The following is a 23,093-nucleotide window of genomic DNA, read 5'->3' as shown; positions in this document are numbered from 1 at the left end:
AGCTGTGGAGTTGCATGCAGGAGACAGAGGTGAGAAGGAGAATGGATTTGCAGCTTATGACCGAATGATGAACATTACATCACTCTAAAGACTGTGATGTCAATGGGGAGCCAAAGTGCTGTCTTAAGAAAAGTAGAGTTATGGTCAGAACTAATGTTTTGGAAAGATTCCTGTAGGCAGTTGTGTAGAGAATGGATTGGAGAGGGGTAGACAGGGGCAGTGAAAAGACTGCTGCAGTATCCCAGGTTCTGGATGGGGAAATGGCAGTGCCATTGGCCAAGAGAGAGAACACAGGAAGAGGAGCAGCCTTCCAAGCAATGATGATGGGCTCAGTGTGAACTTGTTGAATATGAAGTGTCTGTGTTCATCCCACTGGAGAAGCTCATTCTGCTTCTACCCATAAGCTAGATAAGAAAAACATGTAAGATTACTTGAATTTCATAAGCAGTGGAGTACTCTGCAATTCTTTTAAAATTCAAATTCTTCAATATGTAGACTGTTATTTTGTTTTCTACACATTTTCACAAGAGAGCATCTATTATGTAGAGCTAAAAACATCCACTCTTAAGTCAGGTTTCACTATCTGCTCACCACCTAGTGAATGTTGGATTGCTTCCCATTCTTGTTCTGGTTACTACATCATTGCACAACTTAATTTGTCTCTCTCAACATCAGATACTTCATTTTTAAATCTTAGCTGTAGGGTGAGGGGCTATTGGATTAGGGGACCTGGGTTATCTGGGGTTCTCTGATACTGAGCTCAGTGCCAGGACAGAGCTACAGAGATGGAACCCGTGCCTAGCTGAACGTCCTTCAACCTGGACACTGACTAGTCCCATTTATAGAGCCTCAAGTCAGGTTTATCAAGTCAAGGAACACTTGCCATTTTCAAAAGGATGGGCTACTTTTTATGTCTCTGAGGGCTTTGATAGAAAGATGGAGGGGTGTATGGGGTGGGCGAAAGCAGGAGAGAAGATGGCTGGGAGAGAGAAAGGATGGTGGCACAAAGGTTTCAGATTAGGGTGGAAGAATAACAATAATGTTGATTTTCACGCTGCTAGAAATTGCAGTTAAAATATTTTTAGGGGCAGAAAGAGAGAGGAAGAAAGGGTTTAAACTTAAGAGTTTCAAATATTGATTGGATCCCTGACTCTAAGCAAAACTACCTCTTTTAAACCTCTCTTCTCACCCCCACAAACCCCACAGCTGGGGGCATGTAGTGATTGATCATTCATCTCTTCAGGGCTAGATCTGACCCAGGGGTGTCTTATGGAGGAATGTGAGACTGGGGAGCAGTGGGGGAGGTGGGGTGGTGACATGGAGCCCTGGAGGTACTTGCACCATCCATCCATATGAGACCGTGCTGCTGGTGATACAGGAAGGTGGAGCCCTGGAATCCTCTGGAAGTCCTGAACAGCACCCTGTGTGCCAAAGAACACATGGCTGTCCCTGGCCCCTGAAGGAATGAAACGTGAGGGGAATAAACACACAGCTGCTCAGCTGTCTGTGGTCCTTGCGTTCATCTATTTCCAAAATATCTTCTGATCTGCTTGACCTTCTCATGGCATTTGCATCTCTGTGTAGTTAAATACAGTGATTATTTAAGTTAAGGAATAACATAAAGCCACTGAACAAATCAATTTCACAATTTTTTTTTTTTTTTCAAGACGGAGTCTCGCTCTGTCGCCCAGGCTGGAGTACAGTGACACGATCTCGGCTCACTGCAAGCTCCACCTCCCGGGTTCACGCCATTCTCCTGCCTCAGCCTCCCGAGTAGCTGGGACTACGGGCGCCTGCCATCACGCCCAGCTAATTTTTTGTATTTTTAGTAGAGACCGGGTTTTACCGAGTTAGCGAGCATGGTCTCAATCTCTCCTGATCTCGTGATCCATCCGCCTCGGCCTCCCAAAGTGCTGGGATTACAGGCCCGAGCCACTGTGCCCGGCCCACAAGTTCTTACTATGAGTCCAGCACTGTTCTAAGCTCTCAAGACTGCCAAGTCAATACTGGATGGTTCCTGCCTCAAAAAGCTTATCTTCTACAGAAGGTGGTGACAGTAAATAGATTAACAGAAATGCAATCTGGCAGTGTCATAATGGACACATAAAACTAGGGGGTTAAAATTCAATGAACTTGTCATGATTCATTCCCTTCCTAACTTTGTACAATAGAATCATGTATCTCATTTGTAAAACAGTAATGAAAGCCACCATGCAGTTAATTAGGTAGCCCACAGGTTGAAAGAAAAGTTAAAGCAGAAGCAGGTTGTTCTTAAAAGGAGAGGGCAACTGAAGAAATTGAGGAAGGAAGAAGTCTGCTGGAAAAGCAATTTAAGTAAGTCACATAAAATGCCACAATACCTTGAGCATCATTTCATTGTAAAGAAGAGGTTCAGTTCCGGAGGAGTGAACCAGAGGAGTAATTTGTTTGCTGGATGTCTTTATACCCTTCGCTCCTCTCAAACCCATTTCCTTTCATTTTGTTCTAACCCTAGAACTTCTGTCATTTCAACACCTCCTGACTAGACTCACTTTAACTTCCTCTTTAAGGAATTGTTCAACTCTTACGTGGATGAAGAATTCAATGAGGCTAGGATGTACAGTAATCGTGATCATATGATTCCTCACAGGCATCAGAAAAAGTAAATTTATAGTAAAACTAGGATTGCCTTTTGTGCCTACATAGCTTATGTCAATACTAGAAGAATATTCACACTCTTTTAACTAGGTATTCTACTTCTCAAAATTTATCCTAAGGAAGTAAGCATGGATGTATGGAAAATTTTTGGGAAAAAACTCCACCTGCACACAAACAAAATTCATACCCTTGCTTATAAGATCAAAAATTGGAAACATGACTGGGTGCATTGGCTCACACCTATAATCCTAGTGCTTTGGGAGGCCAAGGTGGGAGGATTACTTGAGGCCAGGAGTTTGAGACCGGCCTGGGCAACAAAACAAGACCTTACCTCTACAAAAAATAAAAATAAAAATAAATAGCCAGGTGTGGTGGCGTGTGCCTGCAGTCATAACTACTTGGGAGGCTGAGGCAGGGGGATCACTTGAGCCCAGGAGATTGAGGCTGCAGTGAGCTATGATCACATGACTGCACTCCAGCTTGGGTGACAGAGCGTGACCCTGTCTCAAAAAAAAAAGAAAAGAAAACAATCAAATGCCCTCAAATCGGTTAGGTAAAATGTGGCATGTGCAATATTTAATGTACACACCCGTTTTCCCCTTCCACTTCACCCTGTTGGTCACCATTGTCTAGAGACAAATGTGCCATCCAGAAGTTTCTGGCAACTTGAGATTAAGAACCTGGAAGGGCATTGGGGGTTAATGAACTTTTCCCCAGCTTGTACCCTTGCTCATTCCTGAACTGCTCTTTCCACATTTGTACATCTCTGATTCTTGATCCTCTGCCTGGCTTCTGGAATATAGTGCCTTCCTCCCTGCCATCCTGCTATTGCTGGAGTCTGCTTCAACACAGCTTGTCCAGGCCTCTTTGCCTATTATCAATCACTATGATATGGCTTGCCTGGAATTAACTCTGCTCCTCTGGGCAATTGCCACTTCCCCTGGATTGCCTACTTCTGGCCAATTGGTTTGCACTTACAGTGGGTACCAAAAACAAGTGATTTCAAATCTGAACCTATTGTTCTAGATATGGTGGCAGAATTTGTCTTTGGAGAAGACTGCATTTAAATTATGGAGGAAATCTCCATGAGCCTTGAGGTTCCATTTCAATCCTATTAGGGAAGAGTTTGGGACAAAGGAGTTAAAATGCTCTGTGTAAAAATGCAAAAGCCCATCTTTCTTGTGGGTGTGGGGAATTCCCTCTTATCCTGGGATGGGTCAGCTTTTTTGTTTTATTCAGGTCTTCAACTGATTAAATGAAGCCCATTCACATTAGGAAGGAAAATCTGTTTTACTCAATCTATTGATTTAAATGTTAGACTCATCCAAAACATTCTCACAGAAACACCCAGAGTAATGTTGGACCAGCTATCTGGGCACCATGTGGCCCAGTTAAGTTGACATAACCATCACACATAGCAATAGATAGTTAATAAAGCTCCAAGCTGATAATATGACTTATAAGGGCCCTTATAAGACTGTAGTTATCTCTTCATGCTCAAATCAAGCTTAGCGTCTGCCACCCACCACCCATTATGGGGCCATGATTTTTATTGTCTAAGGGACCTTTGTAGCAACGATTCCCTCTTACTCCTTATGTCTTCTCTCCCTACCCTTCTACCTTTTTCTTCTCCTTCACTCTACAACTTCCCTTTTCTTATCTTTCATCTAAGCTAGTGGTCTTAACTGGGGATGAGTTTGTTCCCAGAGGACATTGGGCAATGTCTGGAGATATTTTGGTTGTCACCAAATTGTGGCATCTTATGGGTAGAGTCCAGGTATGTTGCTAAACATTCTACAATGTACAGTACAACCCCAACAACAAAAGAATTACCAGGCCCAAAATGTTAACAGCACCAAAGTTGAGAAAACCCTGTCTAAAGTTTTACACACTTTTTACTTTAGGAAGTTACATCTAGGGCTGGGCTCATGCTTGTAGTGCCAGCACTTTGGGAGGCTAAGGCAGGAGAATCACATGAGCCCAGGAGTTTGAGACCAGCCTGGGCAGCATAATGAGACTCCATTGTGGCAGGCCAGGTCTCACTAACCCAGGCCTACATAACAACTGTTTCAGCACTGACTGAGTGGTTAGGTTAAATGTTAAAAGCTGATAGAGGCAGTGCCCTCATACAAAGGCTAGAATGCAACAAAAGCCCACCAAGAGTTTTGCCTAGGCTTTTCCCGGGTCTTAAAGCATGACAAAATAATGAAGGAATTCTTATCAGGACCCATTTAGGATTAAACAAGTTTTCTTGTGGGTCTGAAGGAACTCCCCAGACCTTCACAAACAAGCTTTATAGGAACTCTCCAGACTTCCATGATCTTGCCTCCATCAGACAAATTAAGGGTAATCACTCCAGCACCTGAATGCATTTAGATTAAGTAAATTTACTGAGGCTCCAGAGGAAGGTCTTCAGGACTCAGATCTTAGTCATAGATTAGAAGAAGTTAATCATGTATGTCTTTAGATGAATGCACACTTACACACAGACATGTCGCCTAAAAGGTATATAAGCTCTGGGAAACTTTGTAATTTTGAGTTGGTCTGGTGATAATTTCCAGGCCTTCTCCCTGTAACTGGTTACAGAAATCAAAACCTCGCTTCTTTCCCAGTTCATCTGCATCTCATTATTGGGCCATGAGAATAAGCAGCCCGACCCTCAGTTTGGTCCAGGGACACTGTTTCTACAAAAAAAAAAAAAAAAAAAGGAAGAACTACATCGAAGAGCCCACTACAACATCCTAAGTTTAGGTTATGTGCCCTACCTGTATGTTCCCAGGGGATATAAGTTTCCCCTCTTTGTACCCTTTGTTAGATAGGAACATTCTTTTTAGGCAGGGAACTGATCTACCCTGTTGATCACAATATCCCAGGGTCTCACACAGGACTTCACACATAGGTGGGGCTCAGTAAATGTTGAATGAATTAATGCAAACCTGATGCTTTCAATTAGTCAGTCATATTAACTCATGCCCTCATCCCCAGCAGAAATGTGTCAGGAGAATCTATTGTTTATTTTTTTTTTTTTTGAGACGAAGTCTTGCTCTGTCACCCAGGCAGGAGTGGAGTGGCACAATCTCAGCTCACTGCAACCTCTGCCTCCCAGTTCAAGCAATTCTTGTGCCCCAGCCTCCTGAGTACCTGGGATTACAGGAACCCACCACCACACCTGGATAATTTTTATATTTTTAGTAGAGACGGGGTTTTGCCATGTTGGCCAAGCTGGTTTTGAACTCCTGTCCTCAGGTGATCTGCCCACCTCGGCCTCCCAGAGTGCTGGGATTACAGGTGTGAACCACCACACCGAGCCGAGAATCTATTTTTTAATGGCTGTGGCTTTTATCCTGTTCTGGAGTGCTGGTCTGCCAGCAAATAGAATACAATGAATAGATCTTTCTCTTCATCCTGATAACAGCAGCTCCCCTATAAGGGATGCTTGTGGGAGAATGTGAACTGTCAGAGTAAACTGGAAATATTTGAAACAACAAATCAGGAATGTGAGAATAGAGACTATTTTGAAAAAAGAAAAGCCATTTAATTTGTTTAATTTTGTCCAAAATAGCTGATTACAGTCTTTGAATTTCAGTTTCCTTTTTTCTGACTTGCCCTTCTTTGCCACTATTGGGCAACATCGGATGAGTCAATCTCTGGATTGTTATGATTAAGTTTCATTTGATTGTAAGCCAATGTTTTAGGAGAAAATACAGCGGTAGCAATCAGGGTTCATTTCCCCGATTAATTTTTTGTTAATTCATTTGGGTCATTGAAACGTACTTACCATGAGAATGGTTTTATAAAAGATGAAACTTGGGGCAAATTGTGTTTAATTTCTTTAAAATAACAACAGCAACAATTATCAACAATTACCAAAATTGTTTCCACCTTAGGCCATTATCTATATGCCATTGTTCTGGTTCCATTTTTCCCAGCCCTTAGGACAGCATCACATTTTTCTTTTCTTCTCTTCCTTTCTCTTCTCTTCTCTTCTTTGCTTTTCTTCCTTTTTCTTTTTTTTTTTTTTGTCAGAGTTTCGCTCTCGTCGCCCAGGCTGGAGTGCAATGGCACCATCTTGGCTCACTGTAACCTCCTCCACCTCCCGGGTTCAAGTGATTCTCCTGCCTCAGCCTCTGGAGTAGTTGGGAATACAGGCCCGCGCCACCACGCCTGGCTAATTTTTGTATTTTTAGTAGAGACGGGGTTTCACCGTGTTGGCCAGGCTGGTCGACAGCATCACATTTTAACAAGGAAGGTGTAAAATATTAAGAAACTATATTTAAAAACAAATATTTAGGAGAATGCCTCACAGAGTCAATGTTTATTTTGTATGTATATGTACATTGTGCCTTTGTTTTCTTTATTAAACTTTGTATGGAATTTTTTAAGCGTACAGGAGGGGATTAAGTTGCAGGGACTATAAAGTGAGGAATCAGTACTATTGAATGGATGTGTGGCTGTAAAAGCATTGCTTAAATATGACTGTCTCAACATATTTTATTGTGAAGAAATCTTTACATTTGTGAAAGCTCAGCATGGTTATGATGCATTCTCCAAATCATTCTACCTTGAAGAAAAGTATTGTTTGTAGCTTTCTCATAAGCATCAAATAGACTGTTAGTGTTTCTTAGTTAACTAGCAAACATTGAGTGATTATCCATGGGCTGTATTGCCCTGTACCAAATGTCTGCTAAAAACAGAGTAAAATGGATTGATGCCTTATTTGAATAAATCCAGCAGACTTTAAAAAATATTCCATGCAGAAATTGTTTATGCAAATTTAGCAGACAGAATGGAATTGAGGTAGTTTGTGCTCTTTTAAACTTAAATATAGAATTATCCCAGACTTTAAAAGCAATATAGTTAAATATCTCAACAGCAGAAATCTAGTTACATTCTTTTGATATTCCCATTTCAAACCAGAGACTCTATTGGAATATCAAGTCTTTTTTTTCATCTCAGAGCAATTTTCTACAATTTTCTGGATTCCATTTCTTCTTTATTTCTTTTTCTGAATATAGATTATTATGACTCTGGATTTTTTCTCCTTGTCTCCACTTGAGTTTTATAATCTCCATAGTTTTGCATAGAATTTCCATTCAGTGTTCTGGTAGAATTGTATGACTTGGTCTTCTAATCACTAATTTGTTCCTCAGTTGTGCTCATTTGGCTTTTCAGCTCCTAATATGTTTCTTATTTTGGCAACCATGTTTTTCTTTTATACTAACTCTTGTTCTCTGATGAACATTTTACATAGCAGTGTTTTCTTATGATATGTCATAATGGTTTGTGATCCTAATGTCTCAAAAGGGAGTCACTCATGTCAAGCTGCATTAAGCCCACAGTGAAGCTGCACCTGCCTCAATGTGATAAACATACATGTAAAGGACAGAAGTAATAGCACCCGTTGTCGCCAGGTACCACCCAAGACCTGGACTGAACCCAATAGAAAGTGAAAAGTGGCTGAGGATTGTAAAAGCAGCAAAGACCAGGCCTTCTCAGAGATGCCTTTGGAGACTCTGCCCGGGGTATGTCTGAGGCCTTCTCCTGTCTTGGTGGATGTCAGCAGAGAGAAGAAGTGACCCTACCAAGGACTCAGGACCCACTTGACTGGTGTGTTAACCATTGGTCACCAGCATGGTTGCTGCGATTTGTTACCTGCCTCTGATTACTCCCTGTGCGTTGATATTAATTGCATGATTGGTGGTGTGTGAAGTCCTCTGTATAAACAGTGAATTTGGACACATGTAATTGGCTATTGAGACATTGTGAAAGTGGAAGCTTCTGTTGGAGTTAGTGCCCGTAAGTGTGAACTTAATTAACATATCCATTGGCATGGCCGGTAATGTCTTGTTTTATGAATCTTGTAACTTCTCAGTGTCTTTGAGAAAATTACTTCAAATATTAAATACAAGTTTTCTTCTGGGACCTTTTACAAGGCTTCTTCATCTTGGCACCTCTCTTTCATGCTGTTGGTTTTATTCATGTCCAGTGATTCTGCATTGTTCTTTCATATATTGACAAATACAGATTAAGTCAGATTGTAGTGTTGGGACATGACCCTCAACTGCAGGATTTCTCTGACTGCTGTCGACCTGCCTCTGTGTCCTCAATTCCCCAAGCTAAAATGACCACCCCTAGGCTTGGAGATCATGGAGTTTGCTGGTCATTTCTTAAGGAAGCTCTTAAACTCAGCTAAAGTGAGAGGCACTGGTCAGGGTGCCAAAAGAGCAAGGCTAACTGTTCAGCCATGCTTTCATATTACAGTGTTAACATTTAAAAAATATGCAGGTCACAGACCTACAGAGAGAGCTTCAGGTTTACTCACTATTATCTCTTTTTAATTAATTAATTAATCAATTAATTTTTGAGACAGAGTCTTCTTCTCCCAGGCTGGAGTGCAGTGGCACAGTCATAGCTCGCTGTAACTCCAAACTCCTGGGCTTAAGTGATCCTACCACGTCAGCCTCCCAAGTAGCTGGGATTATAGGTGTGAGCCTCTCACCCTGCCTCTGTCATCTCGTTTTGGATTACACTAAACGTTAGAATGTTCCATGTCTGCTGTGGGTCCAATCGGCTGTGGTCAGGGCTGCTGGAGTCTCGTGGGACTTCCGTGGTCACTTCGTCTTCAGAGGGGACGGTGGCATGCCACGCATTATTGGGCTTGGTTCTTCAGTTATGATGATATTCCCTTAAGAACTGTCATCATCTGCTTTTCTTTTCTTTCTTTCTTTTTTTTAGAGACAGAGTTTTGCTCTGTTGCCAGGCCTGGAGTGCAATGGTGCGATCTCGGATCACTGCAACCTCTGCCTCCCGGGTTCAAGCAATTCTCCTGCCTCAGCCTCCTGAGTAGCTAGGACTACAGGCATGTGCCACCACACCCAGCTAATTTCTTTTGTATGTTAGTTAGAGACGGGGTTTCACCGTGTTGCCCAGGCTGGTCTCTAACTCCTGAGCTCAGGTCTCGAACTCCTGAGCTCAGCCTCCCAAAGTGCTAGAATTTCCTGAGCTTGGCCTCCCAGAGTGCTAGAATTACAGGCATGAGCCACTGTGCCCGGCTTGCTTTTCATATTTTTTCATGTGGCTTTGACTGTCCCATTTAGTAAATCATAGATCATTAAGCAAGATATTTTGTTGCTATCTTGGTGATTTTATCCCCTTCTCCATTTGTATTTTTATGGTTGTTGGGGCTCAGAAAACAATACCTTCAAATGAAAGCCTCAGAAGCAGCCTCAGAAGCAAAGTCTGTCTCCAACCTTTTGCCCTCCTGTCTCTCGCCCCTCATTCTCCCTGAGGCAAAGCATAGAAATTAGAACCTCTTTTCCCTAAAGCCAGCCATAGAGCCTAAAAATATTCCTCTAACCTTCCCCCACATTTCTGTGTAACAACTGGCCATAAAGAAATTAAGACTCTTGTTTCAGGCTGGGCACAGTGGCTCATGCCTGTAATCTCAGCACTTTGGGAGGCCAAGGCAGGCAGACTGCTCGAGCGCAGGAGTTCAAGACCAGCCTAGGCAACATCGTGAAATCCCATCTCTACAAAAAATACAAAAGTTAATTTGGTGGTGACACACACCTGTAGTCCTAGCTACTCGGGATGCTGAGGTGGGAGAATTGCTTGAGCCAGGGAGGCAGAGGTTGCAGTGAGCTGAGATCGTGCCACTGCACTCCAGCCTGGGTGACAGAGTGAGAACCTGTCTCAAAAAAAAAAAGACTTTCATTCACAGCGGTTCTACCCAGGAGAAAGGAGTACTGCACAGAGAAGCCAAGAAGAATCTGGGCATGCAGGCCTCTCTGGGTTTCCCCCACTGAGTCAATTCCCATTAGCTCATACCCTTTTTGTCCAATCCCCTTTCTAAATGGTTGTCCCTACGTCATAGAACCTAAGTGTAAAAATGAACAGTTTCCCTTGTATTTTTAGGCCTACATCCTGAAAACTTCCATGTCACATAAACCTATGATCAAGTGTACTTGTTATGCTTTTCTCTTGCTAATTTCTCATTTGTTATAGGTGTATTGGCTACAACCTTTATGATGGGAAAGAGGGATCACCTGGGTGATAAATGAGAATTCTAAAAATTGCTTTGTGAAATTAGAGGAGAGAGAGTAAGGAAGGGAGAGAGAGAAGGGGCAGGAAAGAGAGAGAATCACAAAGAGCCATCAGCTGATTGCTGAGTCTGGACTCCATGGAAATATTACCCATGGGCTTATCTTGGCGAGTGACCACATATTTACAGGACTAGTTATCAGCTTTGCAGGGATTGATTCAATCCCAAAGTTGACTAGAATCTTGGGGACTGACTCTAGTAATCCAAGTAACATGAGAATGAAGAATCAATCAGAATTCCAATTTATTAATTTACATTGATCAGAATTTTATCATTTCTAATATGTACAGGAGTGTGTTCTTGAGGCCCTTCTCTATATCAAGGTGCCTGGGAAGGCAAGTTAACAATGCTCACTTGGTTAGTAGGGAAAGAATGAGTGCTGAGGGCTCCCTCACACAGACCACTGAGAAGCCATGATATCGTCTATCTCCCTGGTGCCCAAAACATATGGGTCCACAAGATTCTCTGCTATATGTACTTTTCCAATTTCTTATTTTGCTTCTCATAAATTATCTTTATTTTTCTAACCTTTTAGCCTTTGTGAAAACATAGCATGAACTTACAGCACAATGCAATCACACATTCCTGGATTTTAAATTTATACCCCAACACATTACCCTTGTTTTGTGAGTGGGTAAGTGAGATCTGTACCCTCCAAGTGAATTACACAAAATAACACGTCTCTGAATATTATAGGGATGACAGCTAATACAAAAAGCTCACTATCATCATGTTTCAATAAGAAAAATTCTTGTCAGTTGAAATATTTGTCATGACTCATTCAAAGTATGCAAATTAGCTATGCATTTCAACATCTTAATACTTCCTCCAAATTTTAGGAAAAGAGTTAGAATTAATGTAGCCTCTTGTGATGTTTTGAAGGCTTGGTACTTTCCATATGACTACTTGGGTTCTGCCTTCCAGAATTCCTACTTCACGTAGCCCCCTTCCTCCTTCCCTTCTTTTTTACCCCTTGGTATCCACTAAGAACATATTTTCCCGCCTTCACCATTTAACATTATTAATAAAATCTAGTTTGCAAAGATTTTCAAACTTTCTGACTATGGCTTTATATTTTGAATTAGTATTACCTTTTCCCCCACAAACTAAAAAAAAAAAAAAAAAATCCGTCTTGCTCTTAGATGTGTGAAAATAGGAAAAGGAATGGTAGAAATCAACAGAAAATCTTTTATACATGAGAAACACTGTGCTAAGGACTGTGCATGTGGAAGAATAAGATGGTAGGGAAATACAGTTAAAAACAAAATCTCCTCCCAGCCCATAAATCCTCTCTATTGAGAAAGCAGAGAAAGAAAACACATTTATTCAATAAGCGTTAAACCAGAATGTAATGTACATCACAGGCAATCCTCTAAGAGATGGCAAAGACAGAAGTCTCATCCTTTTATATAACCAAGCAGCTACAACCCACTACATGCATGTTGTCAAGATAAACAATAACTAGTTCTCAAGAAGACATGACACACCATTTGTCGCACAGCTCATTCTAACTTTACTTGATAATTAGCGTGACCATCTGTATTAGCTAATTTTCTAGAAGAAAAACAAATTTCATATCATGATGACAGGATTGCTATAAAGATAGTAGTTTTTCAACATGGAGGCACCCATCAAAGTTAGGCATTCCTGTGTTGTGTGTGAGGTGGCCCTCAGCATCCATTCTTCCTTTAACTAACCGAGTGAACATTGATAACTTGCCTTTCCAGGCACCTTGATACAGAGAACGGTCTAATAGCAGACTCCTTATAGACACTAGAAATGATAAAATTCTGATCAATATAAATTAACAAATTGGAATTCTGCTTGACTCTTCATTCTCATATAACTTGGGTTAGTGAGAGTTAGTCCCCAAGATCCTGGTCAACTTTGGGTCCACTGATTGACTCAAGCCCTGCAAAGCTGATAACTAGTCCTGTGACAATATCAGCCCATGGATAATGTTCCATCTCATTTTCCTCTGTATCTATAGTATCTATTATCTACCACATTCTGGGTGCTGAATGAATAAATATGGATCCTGGGTGCATATGGCAGTTCCAAGTCCTCATCCCATTCTGGTCTTTAAACAGTTGAGAAGTAATATTTCAGTCTTGAGAGTGACATTCTGCTTGCATGTCCTAAATTGGACAACAGAGGCTTCCCTGAAGGGTTTAGAATTGCCCTGTCTCCAAAGACTTCTGGAATTTTAGGGACCAGTTTCAGCTCAGGCACTCACCTTAGGATAGGATGAAACCTGGGGTGGGACCAGTTGCTATCAGGGAGTAATGAGGGGGAGTTTAGAGAGGCCAGGTGGCCTTCTTGGGAAAATGCCTTCATGTGGTCAACTGCATGTCCATGGCTGCATCCAGCTTTAGTACTGAGGATTTGCAGGCAATCTGCCACCAGGGAAATGACAGTCTCACTAACAAACTGGTGAGAGTCTGATGCATAGATCAGAATGCCAACGTATCATTTTAGTTCTTTTATATTGCAAGGCTAGTTTCTTTCATTATCTGGGGTCCTTCCCTATAGCAACAAGGCTGGGAAGCCAGATGAGTCGTGGAATGTTGCTTGCCAAATGTGGAACTGGAATGAAGCAGTGGGAGGGTGTATTAGTCATGGTTCTCCAGAGAAATAGAACTAATAGGATATATGTAAATATATAAGAGATTTATTGTGGGGATTGGCTCACATGATTTTGGAGGCCAAGAAGTCCCACAATCTGCCATATGTAAGTTGGAGAACTAAAAGGTGGTGTAATTCAGTCCAAGTCTGAAGGCCTGAAAAGCAGAAGCTCCAACATCCTAGGGCAGGAGAAGATGCAAGTGCCAGCTCAAGAAGGAAGAGAGCAAATTTGCTCTTCCTTTGACATTTTGTTCTATTTAGGCCCTCAATGGCTTGGATGATGCCCTCCCACATTGGTGAGGGCGGATCTTCTTTGCTCAGTCTACTGATTCAAATGCTCATCTCTTCTAGAAACACCCCCACAAACACACTCAGAAATAATGTTTTACCAGCTATCTGGGCATCCCTTAGCTCAGTCAAGTTGATACATAAAATTAACCGTCACAGGATTGGAGGGACATTTACCAAGGCCTTGGGAAAGCCAGTTGGAAGTCCCTGCCCCAACATAGCAGATACTTCCCTGTTGGTATTTGCCAGATACAAATTCTCCCCAGTTTATGCTAGTTAGCTTCTGTTCCTTCTTTGTCTTTGTTCCCCTTTTAAAATTCCATACTAATCATTCACCTGTTGTTGCAACACTCAGACACGTGACAGCACTTAGTTGTTAGGCCATCTTTTCAGTATAGTTCTTGCAAGAGATTAAACTTGAGTTCTTGTAACTGGTAAGATGGCAGCTTAACAGTTATGACACATCTTCAGACATAGTGGCACATTGTGTCTCCCTGAGGCCATGCCAATTCTTGGAAGTCTCTTGTTTCATCTAATACTTGGTATGGGTCATTTGTATACAACTCAGTCATTGTCATGGATTTGGCTAGTTTAATCTGTATTTCTCAGTTCTGAGGTGGCTTATGTTGCTTCAATGTGACAATAACAAGGATTAGGCCCAGTAGTATATGCAGTTGATCATGTCTTAAAGTATCAAAATCTTCGGGTAAATAATTAGTAAAAAGTTGAAGTACGAATAGGAAATCATCTGAGGAATGAGATGATTAAAAAAATAAAACAAGTCCAAAAGCAAGAAGTCTCAAGTCTTCTGCCACCATCCATGAAACTGCGATAGGCTTACCCGTTAGCTTGCACATAGGGCAACATCTCAGACCATTCTCAGTTCTTGACAAAGCATCCTGAAGAAGGAAAACGTGCTTCTGAATTGCACAAAGGTACCCTATGTACTAGCAACAGCTTGGAAGCAACTAAGTCTAGAGCATAAATATGAAGAATAAAGAACCTGGGCCAGGCACGATGGCTCACACCTGTAATCCCAGCACTCTAGGAGGCCGAGGCGGGAAGATCACTTGAGGTTAGGAGCTCTAGACCAGCCTGGGCAACATGGTAAAACCCTGTTTCCACCAAAAAAATAAAATACATTAGCCAGGTGTGGTGGTGCACACCTGTAATCCCACCTACTTGGGAGGCTGAGGCAGGAGAATCACTTGAACCCAAGAGGCGGAGGTTGTAGTGAGCTGAGATTGTGCCACTGTACTCCAGCCTGGGCGATAGAGTGGGACTCCATTTCAAAAAAAAAAAAAAAAAAAAAAAGAACGTGGAGATGATGAATAAGCACGGACTGTGTTTTCCTATCCTTGAGTTTCTCATTTACCTGCAGTTGGGCCCATCACAACTTCCAGGATCAATGCTGACAAACTTAAAAGATGCAAGACACTCAACCCTGGACACTAATAAACTCACTTTGAGGAGATTTTGGAACTCTGATGCCTAGGTAATGCCCCAGACCAATGTAACAGAGTCTGGGGGTAGAACCCAGGTACTGGTATTTTAGAAAGCTCCCCAGGTGATTCCATTTGCAGCTAAGGTGAGAGCCAGTGGTGCGGCCTTAAGTTCTGAGAGTTACTGATGATGATACATCCTTGTGGGTGGCCAGCACACACACATCTCCTAATGTGTACCCCAGAGATTTAAGGTGTGTTCCTTTTTTCTGATACGTACCTGACTTTGGGCAGAGTCCTGCCCTTTCCCTAGTTCTATCCTACTCTTGCTTGGTCTTTCTCTAGGACCCATAGATCTCTTCAGATGGCTCCTCTTATCTGCTTGCATTTCTGACTTTTGTCTAATCTCTCACAAGTTGTGTTAAACTTCTTTGGTTTATTGGTTAATTTGTTGAGTTAATTCTTTCAAAACCCTAAGCACTGAAAGAAACATGGAACCCTTATTTTCTTTCCCCTAACTTGTAATAAAAATATTTATTAAGCACTTACTATATAGAAGGCATTATTCTAAGAGCTTTGCAAATCTGATGTAATATTTAATTCTAACAAAAAATCCATTATCCCCATTTTATAGATGATAAAACTGAGGCAATGCAAGAGGAGTAAATTCCAAAGTTATCTAGCTGTTACATGGTAGAGCCAGGACTTAGAGACAGGCAGTCTGGCTCTAGAGATTACACCAAGTCATACTAACCAATAACATTAATATGAAGAACCCGAATAATGTGATTTTCAACATGATATCTATTTTCATGTTTTCTTGAAAAATGTTATATTCTTCACAAATTTTTTTCTCATTATTTTAGTGTCCCTGTTTAGTGGGTACCTTAAGCACATGCCTATCTCTGTTGGGCAATCCAGCACTGCTCTACTAACCCCTGTCAGACTTCCCTCCTGCTGACTGCTGGTTTCAATGACATCCATATGCTCAGATGTAGGGAATGCTCCTGCCTGATGAAATTTCAGCCAGAGCTGGTGGCAGGGTCTGCTTTTCCAGGGCCCACTCACCAGTGTGGGCAGATTTGTTAAGTGCTCCTTTCCTGCAGTTAACTTAGCCATGGCAAGACTGTCCTGGATGTCTCAGACCCAAGACAGCCTTGATTTCTGTCTTAATAGAAAACAATAAAATCGGTCCATGTTGGCAGGAAATTTACTTTAGAGCAGGGTGTTAATTGTTCAGAGCAGTGGTTCTCAAGCATTTTGTGCATCAGAATCCTCAGGCTGTCTAGTGCAAACACAGATTGCTGGGCCTTAACCCAAAGTTTCTCTTTCAGAATGTCAGGGGTGTGCCCTGAGAATTTGCATTTTTGGATAAGTTTCCAGGTGATGCCTGGGCTGCTCGTCCCAAGACGACACGCTGAGAACCATCGCTTTAGATCTGTGCTGCTGAAATGTGGTCCAGACTAGCAGTGTCGGCATCACCTGGGAACCTGCTAGATATGCAGAATCCTGGGCCACAGCCCTAATCAGCCCCTACAGAATCAGAATCCATATTTAACAAGTTTCTGAAAATGTAATTTATGTGCACATTCAAATTTGAGAAGCACAGGTTTAGATCACCTGTCTTGATCCCATTCAGGACTTTCAATGTCAAACAAAGGAAAACCTTATTTGACAGCAATATCTGAAATAGTCGTAGCATTAAACTATATTCTGGCCACAAAAAAGATGTAAGAAGATGATATGGGTGATTTGGGGCAAATCTGTCAGAACTCAGTCCAAATGGCTCAGCGTTATGTCCTTCCGACAGAGGAAGGGTAATGTCTTCATATTAATAACAATTTAAAAGACTGTTAATATGCACATGCTCAATGCAGCTAATTCTGGAAGAAAAAAAGAACTTTAAAAAATAGTTTTGGCTCCTTTCTTATCAGTAAAACTATAGATTCACATAAAACATATACTCAATTTAAAGGAATACTTTGCAAATCAGAAATGAAAGCTGTTTGTTCTGGGTCACTGATGGTAAAAAATGGGAAAAAGGGAAGCCCTTTTTTTTTTTTTTTTTTTTTGAGACAGAATCTCGCTCTGTAGCCCAGGCTGGAGTGCAGTGGTGTGATCTTGCCTCACTGCAACCTCTGCCTCCCGGGTCCTGGTTTGAGCAATTCTCTAGCCTCAGCCTCCCGAGTAGCTGGGATTACAGGCATGTACCACCATACCCAGCTAATTTTTGTATTTTTAGTACAGACAGGGTTTCACCATGATGGCCAGGCTGGTGTTGAACTCTTGACCTCGTGATCTGCCCACCTTGGCCTCCCAAAGTGTTGGGATTATAGGCGTGAGCCACCGTGCCCGGCCTGGGAAGGCTATTTTCACTATTACCTTTACATTTTGGAAAAAGGACAAGCAGACAAGATAAAATGTATCAAGCTTGTTTTTAAAAAAAGTTTTAAAACATTTGTGAAGAATATAACATTTTTCAAGAAAGCATTGTCACTTTTCCTGAATCTTGATAAGAATGTTTGGATTTTGAAAGTCAAAGGATGAATGATCAATGTCCACATATAGTGAGAGAAAATAATTTGCATCCATCAACAGTTTCTGAGGTATTGTATGTGAGAATCTTCAAGCAATATCAAAAAAGCTGCTACTTCAAACCAAAAATGTGAAAATGGCATCATTTAATATTACTGAAATATAAAATCTAAGTGCTACAAAAGTATGAAACTTAATAGGAAATAACAATTTTGAGTGCTTACTGTGTGTCTGAAACTAAGCTAAGTGCTTTATTTACACTGTGCACAATCTCATTGAATCTTTACTGAAACCTTTTGGTTCTATGGTTGGTTGTATTTTACAGATAAGGAAACTGAAGCTCACGGAAGCTTATGAGTGAGTGTATATCCATATGTACTTATTTATTCATGTATATTTCAGTTATAGACATTCTGTGCAAACTATCTCTTAAAGAAATTATTATTAGCTTATTTTTCCCAAATGTTGCTTGTAGGAGGATAAGGAGAAAAACTTTCAAAGATTTACAGTTGACCCTTGAACAACATGAGTTTGAACTGAGCAAGGCCACTTATATGTGAATTTTTTTCAATAAATATATTGGAATTTTTTTGAAGTTTTATGGCAACTTGAAAAGACTCACAAATAAACCCTGTAGACTAGAAATATTGAAAAAAATTAAGGAAAAGCTAGGCATGTCATGCATGCATAAAATGTATGTTGATACTAGTCTATCATTTACTGCAACAAAATATACACAAATCTATTAAAGAAAGTTAAAATTTATCAAAACTTATGCACACACGCAGACCGCACATTATGCCATTTGAAGTTGAAAGAAATGTAGACATAAAGAATGAGTATTAAATCATAATTATAACTGCATAAAATCATCTTCACATGAGCAATTCATCTCTCCAGTAAATTGGGTGTTACAGTAAAAAGTGATTTCTTACAGTTCTCATGTATTTCTTGTCATGTTTAGTGCAATACCATAAACCGTGGATAACATCATGAGACCCATTCAAAATGCCATTAGTGATGCTGGAAATGCTCCCAAGAAGCAGAGAAAAGTCATGACATTACAAGAAAACGTTGGATTGTTTGATAATATGTACTGTAGATCATGATCTGCAGCTGTGGTTGCCCTCCATTTCAAGATAAATGAATCCAGCGTAAGGATCATTGTAAAAAAAGAAATGTTGTAAAGCCATTGCTGCAGCTATGCCAGTGGGTGCAGAAATCTTGCACTTTTGGTGAAATACCTTTTTTAAAATTATTTTTATTTTTTTAAATTTTACTTTAAGTTCTGGGATACATGTGCAGAACGTGCAGTTTTGTTACATAGGTATACGTGTGCCATGGTGGTTTGCTGCACCTATCAACCTGTCATCTAGGTTTTAAGCCCCACATGCATTAGGTATTTGCCTAATGGCTCTCCCTGCCCCTTGCCCCCAGCCCCCCAACAGGCCCTGGTGTGTGATGTTCCCCTCCCTGTGTCCATGTGTTCTCATTGTTCAACTCCCACTTATGAGTGAGAACATGCAGTGTTTGGTTTTCTGTTCCTGTGTTGGTGAAATACCTTTTTATCTCACATTGAAAATGCAGCTTTTTATGTGGATGCAGGATTGCTATAAAAAAGGCATTCCTATATACTAATATCATTCAAAAAAAGCAGAGTCATTATATAACAACTTAAAAACAAAATGAAGGTGAAGGGTCTAATGCTAGAGAATTTAGTGTCAGCAAAGGATGGTTCGATAATTTTACAAAGAGATTTGGCTTAAAAAATGTCAAGATAACAGGAGAAGCAGCTTCTGCCAATGAAGAGGCAGCAGATGAGTTTCCAGATGCCATTAAGAAAATCATTGAGGAGAATGGATATCTTCAAGAACAGGTTTTTAAAATGCAGATCAAAGTGCTTTATTCTGGAAAAAAAATGCCACAAAGGGCATTTATTAGTAAGAAAGACAAGCGAACAACACGACTGAAGGCAGGAAGGAATAGGCTGACTCTACCATTTTATACAAATGCAGTTAGGTTTATGATTAGGATTGCCCTTAACTATAATACTGTTAACCCTTGAGTCTTGAAGGGAAAAGTTAAACACCAGCTGCCAGTCTTTTGGTTGTACAACAAGAAGGCCTGGACAATGAGAACCCTTTTTCTGGATTGGTCCCTTTGATGCTTTGTCCCTGAAGTCAGGAAGCACCTTGCTAGTAAGTGACTGAACTTAAAAGTACTTTTGATATTTGACAATGTCCCTGGCCACTAAGAACCCCATGAGTTCAACATGGAAGGTGTCAAAGGTGTCTACTTGCCCCCAAACACAGTGTCTCTAATTCACCCTCTAGGTCAGGGGTCATAAAGACCTTTAAGACTCGTTACACACTGTACTCTATGGAAAGGATTGTCTCTATGGAAGAGTATCTGAGAGAGAGAACATTATGAAAGTCTGAAAGGCTTACCTGCCATTAAAGATGCTATTATTGGGATAAAAAGAATCCTGGGTCATTAAGCCTGAAATAATAAATTCCATTTGGAAAAAACTGTGCCCAGATGTTGCACATGACTTCATAGGATTTATGACAGAGACAGTCAAGGTAATAATAAAAGAGATTGTGGCTATGGCAAAAAGGGTAGGAATAAAGGGTTTCAAGATATAGATCTTAGAGAACTCCAAGAACTAGCAGACGTCACATGAAAGGAATTAATAGGAGATGACTTGATGGAGATGAGTGCTTCTGAATTAGCACCAGACAATAAAGAATAGAGGTCAAAAGAAGCAGGGCCAGAAAACAAATTGACATTAGACAACCTGGCAGAAGCCTTCCAATTATTCAAGACTGCTTTTGACTTATTTTATGGCATGAACTCTTCTATAACATGAGCATTGAAACTAAAGCAAACATTGGAAGTGTTGTAGAATCCCAAATTCAGGCTCGTGTGCCCAATGTGCAGCTGGAGCCAAACAATGGGACATCGGTGCTTGGAGATAGAGAAAGGTTTTTTCAATTTGGCTAAAGTGAGAAGCCAGGAGAGCAAGCTCTCTCAAATCTATCTTAACAAAAAGATGAAGCAGAGAGTTTTTATGCAGCTGGAGAGTAAGGGAGGGGGAGTTTCAGGGAACCCAGGGGAAAAGTCTGTGTTTCTTCAGTCTCAGATAACACCTTGAGCAGCCAGATTTCTGGGTGTCAGCAGCTGGTTGAAACATTCTTAAAGGCATTCATTTCTTCTGCAAAAATGTTTTGTGACCCTGAAGTTATTTCCCTCTGCTTGACAAAGAAATAGTACATCAGCAGTTTATAATTGTATTGTGGGGAAAAAGGGATATTGGTCAAAGAGGGAGTGGTTAACATGTGCAAGCAAGACAAGACAGGACCTGACCAGAATTTTCATGATTTCAGTCACTAAAAATACAGGGGTACTGAAATCTAAAGGGGCCTAGTTGTAGAAGGATTAGTACCATATAGAAACATTTAGATAAATTAAAAAGCAAAACCAAAAAATAATCAGACGGAATTAACAATGTATTTCCATAAAGTTACATGGTGATATAGTGTGGCCATGTCACCATGCAAATCTCACCTTGAATTGTAATAATCCCTATGTGTCATGGGAGGGACGCTGTGGGAGATAATTGAATCATGGGAGCGGTTTCCTCCATACTGATCTCGTGGTAGTGAATAAGTCTCACGAGATCTGATGGTTTTATAAGTGGGAGTTCCCCTGCATAAGCTCTCTTGCCTATTGCCATGTAAGACGCCCTTGCTCCTCCTTTGCCCTCCACCATAATTGTGAGGCCTCCCCAGCCATGTGGAACTGTGAGTCAGTTAAACCTCTTCCTCTTTATAAACTACCCAGTCTCAGTTATGTCTTTATTAGCGTGAAAACGGACTAATACACATGTAACGTCTCTGCCTCTCCTGCCTCCCCTTCTACCTCCTTCACCCCTTCTGCCTCTGCCACCCCTGACACAGCAAGACCAACCCTCCTCTTCCTCCTACTTTTCAGCCTACTCAATGTGAAGATGATGAGGATGAAGACCTTTGTGGTGATCCACTTCTACTTAATGAATACTATATGTGTGTATGTGTATATGTGTATGTATTTATATATGTGTGAATATATGCATAATATGTGTATGCATGTATATATGTGTGTACACATACACACACACACAGACACACACATATTTTACTAGGCAAAGAGCTTTATTAACCTTTGTTTCAAACTTTATTCCCAGGCTTCTTCAGCTTAATTAGCTGCAAAGAGTGAATTGTATATAAGCAAAAACTGAAAAGAGCTGCAGTATCCAAGGGGCTTAAAAATATTAGAGATCTAGATTTTATTAGATCTGTAAACAAAACATTTTTAAAAAGCAGTCATAATATAAAACAGCAGCTCTCAGTAACTGCTTCAAGTTTTATCTTCTTCAGAAGTTGACTTAATTCAGTTTGCCTCATTGTTGGAAGCCTCATCAGAATTCTCCACAAGATCTAGAACTTCATCATCCTCTCCAGTAGCAAGTGGTGCTTTTCCACCCACAGATTGTTTGGGCAGTGTTAGCCAGTCTCTTTGAACTAGTCAGACCATCTGCAGCACTGGTTTATGATCGATGCTGAGTAGCATTTCTGTCAGCTGCTTTGTCTCAGCATGGCCTGTCATGGTGAAAGTGTTTGCTGCCAGCGATGCCTGAACTTCAGGGTTGTTAAAGTGAATCACTGTTCCTTGGTGTGTAAACATATTCACCTCTTCAATACCAGAGATATTGTTTACCCCTAATTTCTTTAAGGAGAACTGAAATTTTTTATCCTCTGCTGTCACTAGGTTTATCATCAGGACTACCCTTATGTATAAAACCGTTAACCTCTGAGCCTTGAAGGGACAAGATAAATGCCAGCTGCCAGTCTTTTGGTTGTACCAGAAGGCCTGGACAATGAGAACCCTTTTTCTGGATTGGTTCCATTGCTGTTTTGTCCCTGAAGTCAAGAAGTACCTTACCAAACTGACTTTTAAAGTTCTTTTGATATTGGCCAATGTCCCTGGACATTCAAAACCTCATGAGTTCAACACCAAAGGTGTCAAAGGGGCCTACTTGCCCTCAAACACAGCGTCTCAGATGCTGTGAACCACCTTTTTCCTGTGAGCAGTTCCTTTCCGACCAGTGTGCTCTTCTGCTTGCCGTTTGGTGAGTTTTTGGTTCATGATTGTTTCTTTCATCTTATCTGAGTGGAAAAGGGGCTGCGCGGGGGACTAGGGTTGGCACTTGGGGAGTCCCGGGTGAGACCAGCTGAGATTAGAAGCACACAGGGAGGCAGGATGGCAGCTAAAGGAATACATTTTCTTTTCTCTAGCTTAATTTATTGTAATATAATACATACAATATATGTGTTAATCAACTGTATGTGTTATTGGTAAGGCTTCCAGTTAACAGTTAAGGCTATTAGCAAAGTTTTTGTGGAATCGAAAGTTATACCCAGATT

General features: G+C 40.9%; 1 protein-coding gene and 1 pseudogene across 1 annotated transcript in view; both read right to left on the bottom strand.

The window, feature by feature from the left end:
- ACOD1 (aconitate decarboxylase 1) overlaps positions 1-23,093 on the bottom strand; it is a 71,550-nt gene that overhangs the window by 7,858 nt on the left and 40,599 nt on the right. The window lies entirely within an intron of this gene.
- On the bottom strand, positions 22,060-23,030 carry LOC129136841 (transcription factor BTF3-like; annotated as a pseudogene).

This window comes from Pan troglodytes, chromosome 14, assembly GCF_028858775.2.
Source record: "Pan troglodytes isolate AG18354 chromosome 14, NHGRI_mPanTro3-v2.0_pri, whole genome shotgun sequence".
Taxonomy (NCBI): domain Eukaryota; kingdom Metazoa; phylum Chordata; class Mammalia; order Primates; family Hominidae; genus Pan; species Pan troglodytes.
Note: the sequence above shows the minus strand (reverse complement) of the source record. Positions and strands in the feature narration are given on the sequence as shown.